We start from the raw sequence: 12,847 nt of genomic DNA on the forward strand, positions 1-12,847 counted from the left end.
TGACTTCATCAGTCTACAAATGCCTACGTGAGAAACAGAAATTTGATAATAGAGGGCTCTTCAGTCTAGCAAACAAAGATGTAACAATGCCCAGTCGCTGGAAGTTGATGCTAGAAAACCTCAATCTCTGTATAAGACAATTTTTTTAAAACAGCGAAGGTAATGAATGATTGTAAGAACTTCTTGTGTGTCGTGGCGGATTCTCCATCCCTGGGAGATTTTAAATCTCCGTTGGGTGGGGTTTTTAAAAGATCTGCTCTAGTTCAAACAGGAATTAATTTCGGGAAGTCCCATGTCCTGTGCTAGGAAGGAGAACAGACCAGATGACCACAGTGGACCCTTCTGGCCTTGCTATCTATGAACCAATGACTCTGTGAGATGGAGACGCCATCACTTCCCTTGGGAGTTTGTTCCAACGATTAATCACCCTCACTTGACAACTATCTTCCTAACTTCAAAGAGGAGTTTTGCTGGCTTCAGCTTCCAGACAATGGTTCTCGTTCCACCTTTCTTCACTGGCTTCAGCAGTCCTTTCCGTGCCCAGCATGTTCTCCCCATCAAGTCCTCACACCCTGTACTCACGTCACCTTGCAATCTTCCTTTTGCTAAGCTGAGTGGATTGAGCTCTTCTCTGCACCCTCTCCAGTTTTTCAACATCCTTTTTAAAAGGTGGGAACCAGAATGGGAGCTATATTCCAAGTACCTGCCTCACCACTGCCATATACAGAGGGAAACTCACCTTGGTGCTCCTACTCATGACTCCCCTGTCATACATCCAAGCATCACATTAGCCCTTTCACCCACAGTATTGCACCGGGAGCTCATATTGCTTTGCTTGTCCCCTGTGGCCCCTGTACGAATCAAGTTTGTTTGACGAAAGCTATGTACCCACAAAACTAGGCTGAGTGGCATTAATTATATTCCTATTCTTTAATTTTTCATTATCTAACTGAATCTTGTATCTGCTTTTCCATTATTTTGCCCAGGACTGATATCAGGCTAACCAGCCTATAGTTCTTGGGTCATCCTGTCTGCCTTTACTGAACATTTGCACAAGATTAGCACTTTTCCTGACTCCTGGAATTTCCCCAGTATTCCATAATTTATTAAAAATTAACATCACCTGGTCAGAGATCACCTCAGCCAATTCTTTTAGGACTCTTGCGTGCAAGTTATCCAGGCCTGCTGATTTTAAAATGTTTATCCTTACATTCAACTTGATGGCATTTCATCATTTGGATATTATACAATAACTTCAGAAGGCAGCATCTGATCAATACAAGAATCCTATTGATTTTGATGACAAGTAGGAAAACCAGAAGGTGAAAATTGGGGGGACACAGAGCCCCGGCATGTGATCAGCAGAGCCGGCAGCTTCAGCCACCTGTGTAATTGTCTGCAGATCAAGGAACCAGTTGATGGCACCATCGACACCTCCCAGCATAACCACCACCCAGTCAGCTCTGCCCACCCCCCAATGCAGTGTACCGTGTTAGAGAGAAATTGAATAAAAAGGAGGAAAGTTAGGGATGGCAGAGAGCCCCTGGAATGGGAGGGAGAGGGAATAGGGGATGCAGAGCCCCGGCACAGGGGAGGAGAGGGGTCCCTGGCACTGGGCAGTTGTTTCTGAGCATAGTGCAGGCATGAGGGGCACAGGGCACACTGAATGGCAGACTCTGATCAGACTGGACATGGCTGGTTCCCAAAACCTCAATGGCCAGATTGGGTTTGCAAGAACAGAACCAAACCCAGCTGGGAGATTGTTTGTGGGCAGGCAGCAGGAAAAGGCTTTGCAGAGCTGGCCAGGTCGCAGTCCGCCCCCATGGAAGGCATCTGCCCCTTCACCAGGTCAGATCATCACTGCATCTCGCTGACCCCGCAGGATCAGGACTAAAGACGCCATCATTCACCTGCAGCTTGCCAAGACATGCCAGCCCTTCCTGCTGAATGAAGACCCGGGCACTGCTCCCCCGCACCTGGAGCACTGACATTCCCTGCATCACCGGCTAGGCTGCTTTGTACACATCAGGCCTGTGCTCGTCCCCAGAGAGCCCCCTTGGTCCAGATCTCCAAAGCCATTAATGGACTCAGTCTGTTCTGGGCTTTGTGATTGGCTACTTCCCAGCAGCTGGGACCTTGGCAGCCCAGTCCCAGTACTGCAGAGCTCACAGTCTGAGCTGCCCAAAGGGAGAGGGGACACAGAGCAGTGGGTTTTATTGACCTTTCTCTCTCTCTCTCAGCAGAGGGCACTTGAGTTTTATTGACCCTTTTGAGAATGGAAGGCAGGGAGTCTGGGGCATGTTGGGCCCAAACATTCAAACCTTCCAGCATGAGACCTCAGCCAAAGGGGCTACAAAAACAGGGGAGCAGAGGGACTAGCTCACACACACAATGGAAATATTGGGGGGCGGGGTTTCAACACCATGTAAACTCACGGAGACAAGAGTGGGACTCGGAGGGGCTGAAGCAGCCACTGCAGCACCCAGGATTGGGCCAGGGAGCAGTTGGAACCACTGGGACCCCCCTAGCCTGGAACTCTCCCCCTCTTCCCCCAGCTCCCCTGTTCACAGCTAGCTGTCCTCCCTCTTCCCCCATGAGCAAGGGCAGAGGTCTGAAGTGAGACAGGAACAGAAACATAGTCCAGCATGATGGAGAGACAGCAGATGTTTCAGTTCTGTGTTTGGAAAGAAGCAAAGTGAGGTTTCCACATCTTGGAGATAATGAAATGCTCTCCAGTCCATCAGTAACAAGGGAGTGTGTTAAACAGCAGCTGCTACAAATAAACAGCTTTGCATTGGCAGAACCGGATAACTTGCACCCGCAGTGTATGAAAAGCATTGGCCCAGGAGCTCTCTGAATCATTAGATATTTTTCAACTTGGCTGGGAACAAGGGGAAATTCTGTGGAACAGAGCTCATGGTGTGCCAGTATTTTAAAGGGGTACATGGGATGACCTGGGTTACTACAGGCCAGATGGCCAGACATTGGTCCAGAATAAAAGTCATGGACAGGCTGAGATGGGAGGCAACGAGTCAAGAATTAGAAGATAGCAGCACAAGTAATGCCAGTCACCAGGGGTTTATGGAAAATGGGTCTTGTCAAACAAACGTGATATTGATTTTAATGAGATCCCAAATTGGACTGATAAAAGAAATGTGTTGTCATAATAGACAGACTTCTAGAAGGCATTTGACTTTATCCCACGTGACATTCTGATAAAAAGATCAGCACTTCACAAAATCACTGTAGTCCATAGTAAATGGATAAAAACAGGTTAACTGCTAGAGCTAAAAATGTAACTGTGAATGGAGAATAGTCATCCAATGGGGGTGTTTCTGTGGGGGTCTTAACAGGGATCTGTTCTTGACCTGATGCTTTTCAATATCTTTATCCATGATTTGGAAGAAAATATAAAACCATTCAAGGGGTGTTTTCTCTCTCTGGGGAACGGGCTGCAACTCTCGCCCTGTCTGAAGGACGTTTTCTCTCTAGGTGAATTCAGCAAACCAGCAAGGAAAAACCGGAGACACAAATTCTAGTTTTCACAACACCCTCACCCTACACCCACCCACTGATGGCCTGCTGGATTTGCTCCTGAGACCCTAAGGACCCCAGGATAGGCCTCTGTCACATGACGTGGAGGAATAACTATTGATCCCTAGGGGAGCAGCCACAGAGGGGGACATGACACACTTTGCTAGTCAGTCACACACCTCTGCTACAGAGCAGGACTCCCAGGTTCTAATCCTGGCTCAGGGAGGGTAGCATTGCCCCATGGTTAGAGCAGAGGCAGCCAAGCAGTGTGGCCAAGCAGCTGAGAGCTGCACCCTGGCTCCAGCTCTACCAAAAGCGCCTTTGTGCAGCCTCTTGGTGCCTCATCGGTAAGACAGGCTGAGCCGCGACTGCCCATGCACAGGATCTGAGGCCTCGCTCAGTGCAAGGCACGGCACAGAAACCCGGACAGCAGCCACACGGGACTCCCGAGTCCCAGCCCACTGCCCCTTCCCGTAGGCTCCAGGATATTGGGCGGGGAGCCCAATGTGGCACAGCAGGACAGGCAGCCCCCATCACATGGCACGTGCAGCAGCCCAAACAACCCAGCCACCCTGAGAGCTCTGCTGGGAGCCCGCCAGGGTAGGGAGGGCACAAGGAGAGAGAAGAGGCAAGACCTGAGCAGTGGCCAGGGGCTGGATTCTGCAGGGCTGGGAGGTCGGGGGATGCCAGGAAGGGGCGCCAGCACTCTGGCACCAGTGGGTTAGATAACCTGAGAAGAGAACGGGCGTTTCATGCCTCTTCTCGGGGCCCCCCTGTCTGTGGGAGGCTCCTCCCTGCACTCAGCCAAGCTCTGTCAAGGCCGGGGGAGAAGAGGGTGTTTCTGAGAGGGGCAGGGCAGAGGGGTCCGACACGCTGGCTGAGGTGGAGAGGTGGGCGGGGCACTGGGCTACTCACCTCATGAGGGGACATCCCCGACACTGCCAGGCAGCACATTCACAATGCAAAGGAAACATATTTCACCCAACATATAATTAGCCTGTGGAACTCACTGCCACAAAGTATCACTGAGGCCAAGGTTTCTTCAGGAGTCACGAGGCTCAGACATTTGCAGGGACAATGGAGCCACGCAGAGTTACACTGGAGAGCACCAAAAATTCAGCCAGGCTGTAACCCTCCACGGCACAAGCTGGCCAGCGCAGTCAGCTGGAGCCTCCAGCCTGGGGCAGGCTGCTCAGGAGGGGCTCTCAAGGGCTGCAGCAGCTGGTGACAGGAGCGGTCGTACAGGAGCCTCGTGTGATCCCGCCTGGCCACTCCAGTGGCTCGGGAGCCTGGGTTGCGCACTCTGGCCAGAGACAAGGTTTCCTCTAACTGGGGTTGTGTGCGAGGGGTCCCTACCCAGAGCAGGACATTTGATCCACCCCGCACCGAGCCAGACGTGCCTGCCTCCCCAGCATGAATGGGCCTCAGAGACCTTGGGGAAAGGGCTCGGAAGGACTGACAGGCCTTAAGCAAACAGCAGGGAGGCAGTTAAGAGAGAGCCCAGCTCCCTGTGACTGCTCAGGAAACCTCAGGAATTTACTGACAGTGCCAATGAATGGGCCAAGGCCACCTCCTCGCAGGGAAATGGGGCCAGGAGCGGGGGCAGGAAGGAGTTAACACTGCCAGCTAGAGGAATGAGAGGCCTTGCAGAATCCGGGAGAGGGGGGCAAGGATGGGGACTCAGCAATCCTCCCACACCTGCCCACCTCCATGCTGGCCCCTTCTCAGACCCTCCCCGTGGTTGTCCCCTCACCTGGGGGCTCAGGGAGTCTTCCACCAGCACTAGCATTGGGGAGTGTCCCTGGGCAGCCGGGGCCAAGCTCTGCAGAGCTCAGCATGGACGTGGCCTGCTCTGCTCTGTCATCTCTGCTGACAGCACCCCTGGAGCTCTGCCCTCCCTCACCTGCTCATCCAGGCCATGGCTGAACCCTGCCTCCTCTTCCTGTTGCTTGTCTCCCTTTCCCCCCCTCCGCTGGGACACCCACCCCGCCCCATGCTCCAAGTGGCCCTCCTTCCCCTGCACCAAGCCTGTGGCCCTTGGTCCCTGGCCCCATCCCCCTTGCTGTGGTCAGTGTGCGCTCCAGAAGGGATGTGGACCATTAGGCAAGGGATGAGAGAAGAGCTACAGGAACAATGTGAGGTCTGGCAAACCAGCCCTGCAGCAAGACCCTGAAGCAGCTCAATCCAAGGGTAGGCTAAAGGGTGACTTGGCCTTGTTTGCAAGTTCACATTCCAGAGCCCAACAGCTCCCTCCTGAAATGACACAGCAGAAAGCAAGGAAGTCCCCACTGACTGTCTGGAGGCATTGGTGCTGCCAGTGATGTAGCTTGTGGGCCTGGCAGGTGACCTGGCTTCCAGGAAACGCTCCTTGCTAATACAGAGCCTGGGGCAGGGATGGAGCCAGATGCATTGGGGGAACCAATGGTGGTGACATTCCCAGGTGGCACCAGGAAGGGCTGCGGCCCTACCACGGGCAAAGACAAACTCCGGTGCCCCAAGGCCAGACACGCAGGCCAGATACAGCTTGGGCAAGGCTGCTAAGAGAAAAAGCCACAGCTGGAGAATCCTTAGGGGCTCCATCAGTCCCTCTCCAGTGGCCAGGCTGCCCACTACCTGGGGGCCACGTAAAGGCCCCAGCAGAGTCCTACCTGTGCAGAAGCCCTGCCTATGGTTCAACTCAGCCACCCTTCTCCATTCCACGTGTCCACGATGGGCTTGCGGCCCCAGACAGCCCAGCCTCCGCAAAGGGGCTGCAGCTGGGTCAGGTGCTCAAACAGTTCTGGTCTCTCCTGCTGACGGGGGGGGGAAGAGTGACCTACAGCCATGGCTGTGCTCTGAGTAACGCCAGGGCCAGGGGGCACCCGTGCTATCTCAGCCTCCACCTCCCTCCTCTCTGGGGAGCTGAACAGCGCCCAGTGCTGCAGCTGGGCCTCTGGGACACGGATTTTGGTAACCCCGGTGCCAGTCAGAGCCAGGGGCACTGTTCTGCCCACTACAGACACGAGTCTGTGTGCACACGAGGAGTGGGGCCTGGCACCACAGAGGTAGTGCAGGGGAGGAAGTGCGGCCAAGGCAACCCTGTGGAAACAGGGTATTTCTGGGGGCTCCCTAGCTTGTGCTGGGGACGGGGCCAAGCCCACAGCCCTGGAACGGGACAGGACACAAGCCGCTGCCCTGGCGTTAACACAGGGATGTCTGGCTGCCAGGGTCTAGCCTGGTACTCATAGTAAAACTGCCTCACTTCTGATCCTTACCCTGTCCGAAAGATTAATTCAGTCCCCTCCAGACTGTGGAAACAAAGCTGCCCTGGGCTTTTCTGGGCATCTCTCGGCTATTGGTGCCTAAACAGCCAGAGCAGCATATGCTCCCTCCTCTAGCTGCTGCAGAACTGGGCCCTGTCCTGTGGGGCACAGCCTGGCCCCAGGGACCCCTTGCACGGCTGACCCCAGGCTCAGCAATCTCTTAGCCAATCACAAGGCCCCCTAGCCTGAGAAAGCTCCATCTGGTGAAACAAGCACACGGGGCTCCAGGAGCATGTCCCCCAGGGTCCTGCTCTCTGCCTGGGCTCCCCACTGCATACAGAGCCTGGTTCTGGGCCTCTGGCCTGCTGCCAAGCCCCCAAGATACCTGGGTCCCCAAGAGATGCCTGTGGCCATGATGACAACCACATCACCAGGACAACGAACTGGTTGCCGCATGGGGGACAGCCAGGGGCTTGTGAGAACAGGTGACAGAACCGTCCTGGGAGCCTGCCCTGGTTTCTGGAACTCACTGCCACAGGAGAGGAGACCACTATGCTCCAAAGCTCAGCTCTGTGCCCGAGCTCCCTTGCAAGAGCCCCTCACTCACACATGCTGGCCGAGCCTGGGGCACAGCCCCTTTTCCAGCCCTGCTCACACCAGTACTCCCTGCAGCATCTCCCTCGCTGGGTGCACTGGGGCACCCTGCTGATCAGGGCAAGAATACCCATCTAGGCGCTGGCTGCAGCCCCAGGCAAAAGCAATCCCAGCCCAGGAGCCTGTGACCCATTCCAAGGAGAACCACTTCCCTGCGCTGCGATGGCTGCAGCGGGTGTGACTAGGTAACAACCATGCAGCCCTATGGAGCTCAGCCCCAAGGAAAAGCAGGGGGAGGGCAGAGGAGACTGTGACCCACAAGCGCTGATGGATAGGCAGAGGCAGCTGCAGCTCCAAGGCAGGACTCACCCAGCCATGAGGCTAGAACCCAGGAGTCCTGGCTCCCAGCCCCGCTGCTCTCATCACTAGACCCCACTCCCGTTTCAGAGCCGGGGATAGAACCCTGGCTCCCAGCTCTGCTGCTCTAACCCACTAGTCCATTCCTCCTTGCTTGGTACTGTAACCTCCTCCCCAGCACAAAGTCTCTCTCACTCTGGCCCCTGGCTCAGCAGAGTAGAACACGAGGGGCTGGGGCACAACCCCGGCCTGCGCTGTGAGCTCTGCCTTTCACTGGGAGGCGCAGAGCCCAGCAAGCGGAGCTGGGGCCCTCTCGATGAGGCAGCCAGGGGATGGGAGGCCACCAGTCATTAAAGCTGCCGATTTCTGCTCCTTTCCCAAAGCTGTTGCCGCCCCCAGAGGTTGGGGAGTTCAGTACAGCCAGCGTACCTCTGCCCCTGCAGGCCCCAGTGCCCCCACGGGTACCAGAGCCAGGGAGGAGGGATGGCCAGGGCGCGGCTGGCGTGGGGGATGCCAGCACAGCCCTTGCCTGGCTGGGGCGGGTTCTTTGGGGTCCGCTTGGGGCTCAGAAAACAGCAACAGGCAGCCTGTTTGCAGAAAGTGACCTAGACGTAACACGCAGCTACTTGGGCAGCTGCAGCCGTCTGCAACCTCCACAGTGAGCTGCTGCCAGCCAGCCCCAGACGGCCGCCGGGCACAGCCCTGCCAAGTGCCACCGGGGCACAGGCTGCTCCATTTGGCTTACCCGGGGGCAACGACCCTGCCCCACCAGCCACCGCTCGCCTTACTAAACGCTGCTGCAGGAGAGGTCTGAACCCACCCAGAGGCAGACTCTCCCCGGGGGATAAAAGGAGCCCGCCCCGCCCCCGCCCCCTGTCCTGGGTCCACCCTCCCCTCCCCACACAGGCTCCTCCAGGAGCTGCAGCAAATTCCAGCGTCTGTGGAAATTCCGCGTCCCCTTCGGAGGGCTGTAAATTACCGCTCAGCAAACAAGCCGCTGGCCGCCAGGAGCCCGAGCAGCCAGCCCAAGGCAGGACAGCTACACAACCCTACACTGCACCACACTCAACAAACAAGCCGTTGTGCTGCAAACCCTGAGCAAGCCCAGCAGAGCACGCAGCGCCCAGCAACACAACCACACCGCACTGTACACTGCTCTCCTCCCGCACACACCCTCGGTGACCTTAACTGCCCAGCCCCAAGCCTTCTACATCCCCCGCAACGCACAGCCCGCAGCCCTCGCACCCACCGCTGCGCAGCCCCTCCCCCAGCCGCACAACTCCCCTGCTACACAACTCTGTCCGCACCCCCACACACACAATGCACAAGTGTGCCGCACACAGCCCTCACCCAGTATACAACGGCACACACGCAGCCCACAGCCCCCTCAACACACAACCCGCACACTCCACCCAACCCCCCCACACTGTCCACGGACCCCCCGGACACAACCCTCCCCCCTCCGCAACCTCTCCAGTAAAACGGGCCAAGCTTCAGGACAGAGGGAAACAAACCCAGCAGGGCCCCCCCTTCCCCGCCCCGAGAGCTCGGCCCGGGGCTCAGCCCGCCCGGGGGCTGTGGGGTCCGATACCGCGGCGATGGGCACCAGCACAGAGCACGGCAGCGACGGGCTAACGGGGAGCCCGGGCCGCTGCGCTGCGCTCCCCCGGCGGGGGGTTACCTGGCGCCCCTGTCCCGGCCGGCCGGCGCTGAGGGCGAAAGGCTGCGGGGCTGCTCCGCGGGGCCTGCGCTCGCTGCTGGGTGGGGCCAGCTCGGCCCCTCTCTCCGCCCCCGGCGCCCTGCGGAGAGCGGCTGCCGGCCAGCGCGGGGCCCCCGGGAGGGACCGGCCCGGCCGCGCCCCGCCCGCTCCGCACCGCGGCCTCTGGGCGCTGCGGGAGCCGGCGTCAAACCCCATCGCCAGCGGGCGGCAGCGGGAGGGCGCAGGTCGGACCCCGGGCGGGGGCGGGGGGGGCCAGCAGCCCCACAGACCCCACCCCGGGCAGGGGCCGGGCGTGTTGGGGGGGGGGGCAGCAGCCCCACAGACCCCACCCCGGGCAGGGGCCGGGCGTGTTGGGGGGGGGGCCAGCAGCCCCACAGACCCCACCCCGGGCAGGGGCCGGGCGTGTTGGGGGGGGGGGCAGCAGCCCCACAGAGCCCACCCCGGGCAGGGGCCGGGCGTGTTGGGGGGGGGGGGCAGCAGCCCCACAGAGCCCACCCCGGGCAGGGGCCGGGCGTGTTGGGGGGGGGCCAGCAGCCCCACAGACCCCAGCCCGGGCAGGGGCCGGGCGTGTTGGGGGGGGCCAGCAGCCCCACAGACCCCAGCCCGGGCAGGGGCCGGGCGTGTTGGGGGGGGGGGGGCAGCAGCCCCACAGAGCCCACCCCGGGCAGGGGCCGGGCGTGTTGGGGGGGGGGCCAGCAGCCCCACAGACCCCACCCCGGGCAGGGGCCGGGCGTGTTGGGGGGGGGGCCAGCAGCCCCACAGACCCCACCCCGGGCAGGGGCCGGGCGTGTTGGGGGGGGCAGTAGCCCCACAGACCCCACCCCGGGCAGGGGCCGGGCGTGTTGGGGGGGGGCAGCAGCCCCACAGACCCCACCCCGGGCAGGGGCCGGGCGTGTTGGGGGGGGGCAGCAGCCCCACAGACCCCACCCCGGGCAGGGGCCGGGCGTGTTGGGGGGGGGGGCAGCAGCCCCACAGACCCCACCCCGGGCAGGGGCCGGGCGTGTTGGGGGGGGGGCAGCAGCCCCACAGACCCCACCCCGGGCAGGGGCCGGGCGTGTTGGGGGGGGGGGCAGCAGCCCCACAGACCCCACCCCGGGCAGGGGCCGGGCGTGTTGGGGGGGGGGCAGCAGCCCCACAGACCCCACCCCGGGCAGGGGCCGGGCGTGTTGGGGGGGGGGCCAGCAGCCCCACAGACCCCACCCCGGGCAGGCACTGCCTATGGAATTCCCCTGTGATGGGTCTGGGGGCTTCTGCACTTCAGCTTCTGCTGCGGTTTGACTGTCCCTCATCACTGTAGGGTCCAAGCGCCCCCGTCTTGCCCGGGCCCTCTCAGCCCAGGAGCATCAGGTAACAAGGGCCCCTCCCAGATGAGGGGGGAGGGCTCAGGCCTCACCATGCTAGGTGAGGGGTTGCTACTGAGAGCTGCCCCCCAAGTGCCACCGTCTAAGGATGAGGGCCTTTTTCTACAGTAAGCAACAGCAGCCACAGCAGGGCAGCAGCCTGAGCTAAGATGCAGAAAATCACAGCCTCACAGTCCATGTAATATCTCTTGGTGGAGTGGCAGGGGTCAAGGATAATCTAGGCATGGCCCAATATCAAACAACAAACATACTTTTCCTCAGTCTTTAATAAGGCTAAGGGGATTTTAGGGATAATGGTAGCATGACAAATGGGAATGAGGATATGGAGGTAGATATTACCCTATCTGAGGTAGAAGCGAAACTCAAACAGCTTAATAGGACTAAATTGGGGGGCCCAGATAATCTTCATCCAAGAATATTAAAGGAATTGACACCTGAAATTGCAAGCCCATTAGCAAGAATTTTTAATGAATCTGTAAACTCAGGGGTTGTACCGTATGACTGGAGAATTGCTAACACAGTTCCTATTTTTAAGGAAGGGGAAAAAAAAAAAAAGATCGAGGTAGCTACAGGCCTGTTAAAAGAAAAGGAGGACTTGTGGCACTTTAGAGACTAACAAATTTATTTGAGCATAAGCTTTCGTGAGCTACAGCTCACTTCATCAGATGCATTCAGTGGAAAATACAGTGAGGAGATTTATATAGTTGATGAGGTTGATGGTGGGATGAAAATTGTTGAAATCATGGTGGAATTCCTCAAGGGCTTCTTTTCCATGGGTCCAGATGATGAAGATGTCATCAATGTAGCGCAAGTAGAGTAGGGGCATTAGGGGACGAGAGCTGAGGAAGTGTTGCTCTAAGTCAGCCATAAAAATGTTGGCATACTGTGGGCCATGCAGGTACCCACAGCAGTGCCACTGATTTGAAGGTATGCATTGTCCCCAAATGTGAAATAGTTGTGGGTGAGGACAAAGTCACAAAGTTCAGCAACCAGGTTAGCCGTGACATTATCGGGGATACTGTTCCTGATGGCTTGTAGTCCATCTTTGTGTGGAATGTTGGTGTAGAGGGCTTCTACATCCATAGTGGCCAGGACGGTGTTTTCAGGAAGATCACCAATGGATTGTAGGTTTCAGAGGAACAGCCGTGTTAGTCTGTATTCGCAAAAAGAAAAGGAGTACTTGTGGCACCTTAGAGACTAACCAATTTATTTGAGCATGAGCTTTCGTGAGCCACAGCTCACTTCATCAGATGTGTACCGTGGAAACTGCAGCAGACTTTATATACACACAGAGAATATGAAACAATACCTCCTCCCACCCCACTGTCCTGCTGGTAATAGCTTATCTAAAGTGATCAGCAGGTGGGCCATTTCCAGCACAAATCCAGGTTTTCTCACCCTCCACCCCCCCACACAAATTCACTCTCCTGCTGGTGCTAGCCCATCCAAAGTGACAACTCTTTACATAATCAAGTCGGGCTATTTCCTGCATAGATCCAGGTTTTCTCACTTCCCCCCCACCCCCATACACACACAAACTCACTCTCCTGCTGGTAATAGCTCATCTAAACTGACCACTCCCCAAGTTTAAATCCAAGTTAAACCAGAATATCTGGGGGGGGGGGGGGTAGGAAAAAACAAGAGGAAACAGGCTACCTTGCATAATGACTTAGCCACTCCCAGTCTCTATTTAAGCCTAAATTAATAGTATCCAATTTGCAAATGAATTCCAATTCAGCAGTTTCTCGCTGGAGTCTGGATTTGAAGTTTTTTTGTTTTAAGATAGCGACCTTCATGTCTGTGATTGCGTGACCAGAGAGATTGAAGTGTTCTCCGACTGGTTTATGAATGTTATAATTCTTGACATCTGATTTGTGTCCATTTATTCTTTTACGTAGAGACTGTCCAGTTTGACCAATGTACATGGCAGAGGGGCATTGCTGGCACATGATGGCATATATCACATTGGTGGATGTGCAGGTGAACGAGCCTCTGATAGTGTGGCTGATGTTATTAGGCCCTGTGATGGTGTCCCCTGA

At 57.2% G+C, this 12,847-nt stretch overlaps 1 protein-coding gene across 5 annotated transcripts in view; it reads right to left on the reverse strand.

The window, feature by feature from the left end:
* Positions 1-9,529, reverse strand: part of LOXL3 (lysyl oxidase like 3) — a 28,944-nt gene extending 19,415 nt beyond the window's left edge. For 4 of the 5 annotated variants that reach the window (XM_048846592.2, XM_048846590.2, XM_048846591.2 and 1 more), the window contains exon 1: positions 9,409-9,529. The gene's annotated coding sequence lies outside the window, so the exon portion shown is untranslated. Of the gene's footprint in view, positions 1-8,472; positions 8,555-9,408 lie in introns of those variants that run through there. The other variant, XM_075128212.1, reaches the window with a different exon arrangement.
* Positions 9,530-12,847: the final 3,318 nt, after the last annotated feature.

This window comes from Caretta caretta, chromosome 4 (genome assembly GCF_965140235.1).
Source record: "Caretta caretta isolate rCarCar2 chromosome 4, rCarCar1.hap1, whole genome shotgun sequence".
In the NCBI taxonomy this organism is placed as follows: domain Eukaryota; kingdom Metazoa; phylum Chordata; order Testudines; family Cheloniidae; genus Caretta; species Caretta caretta.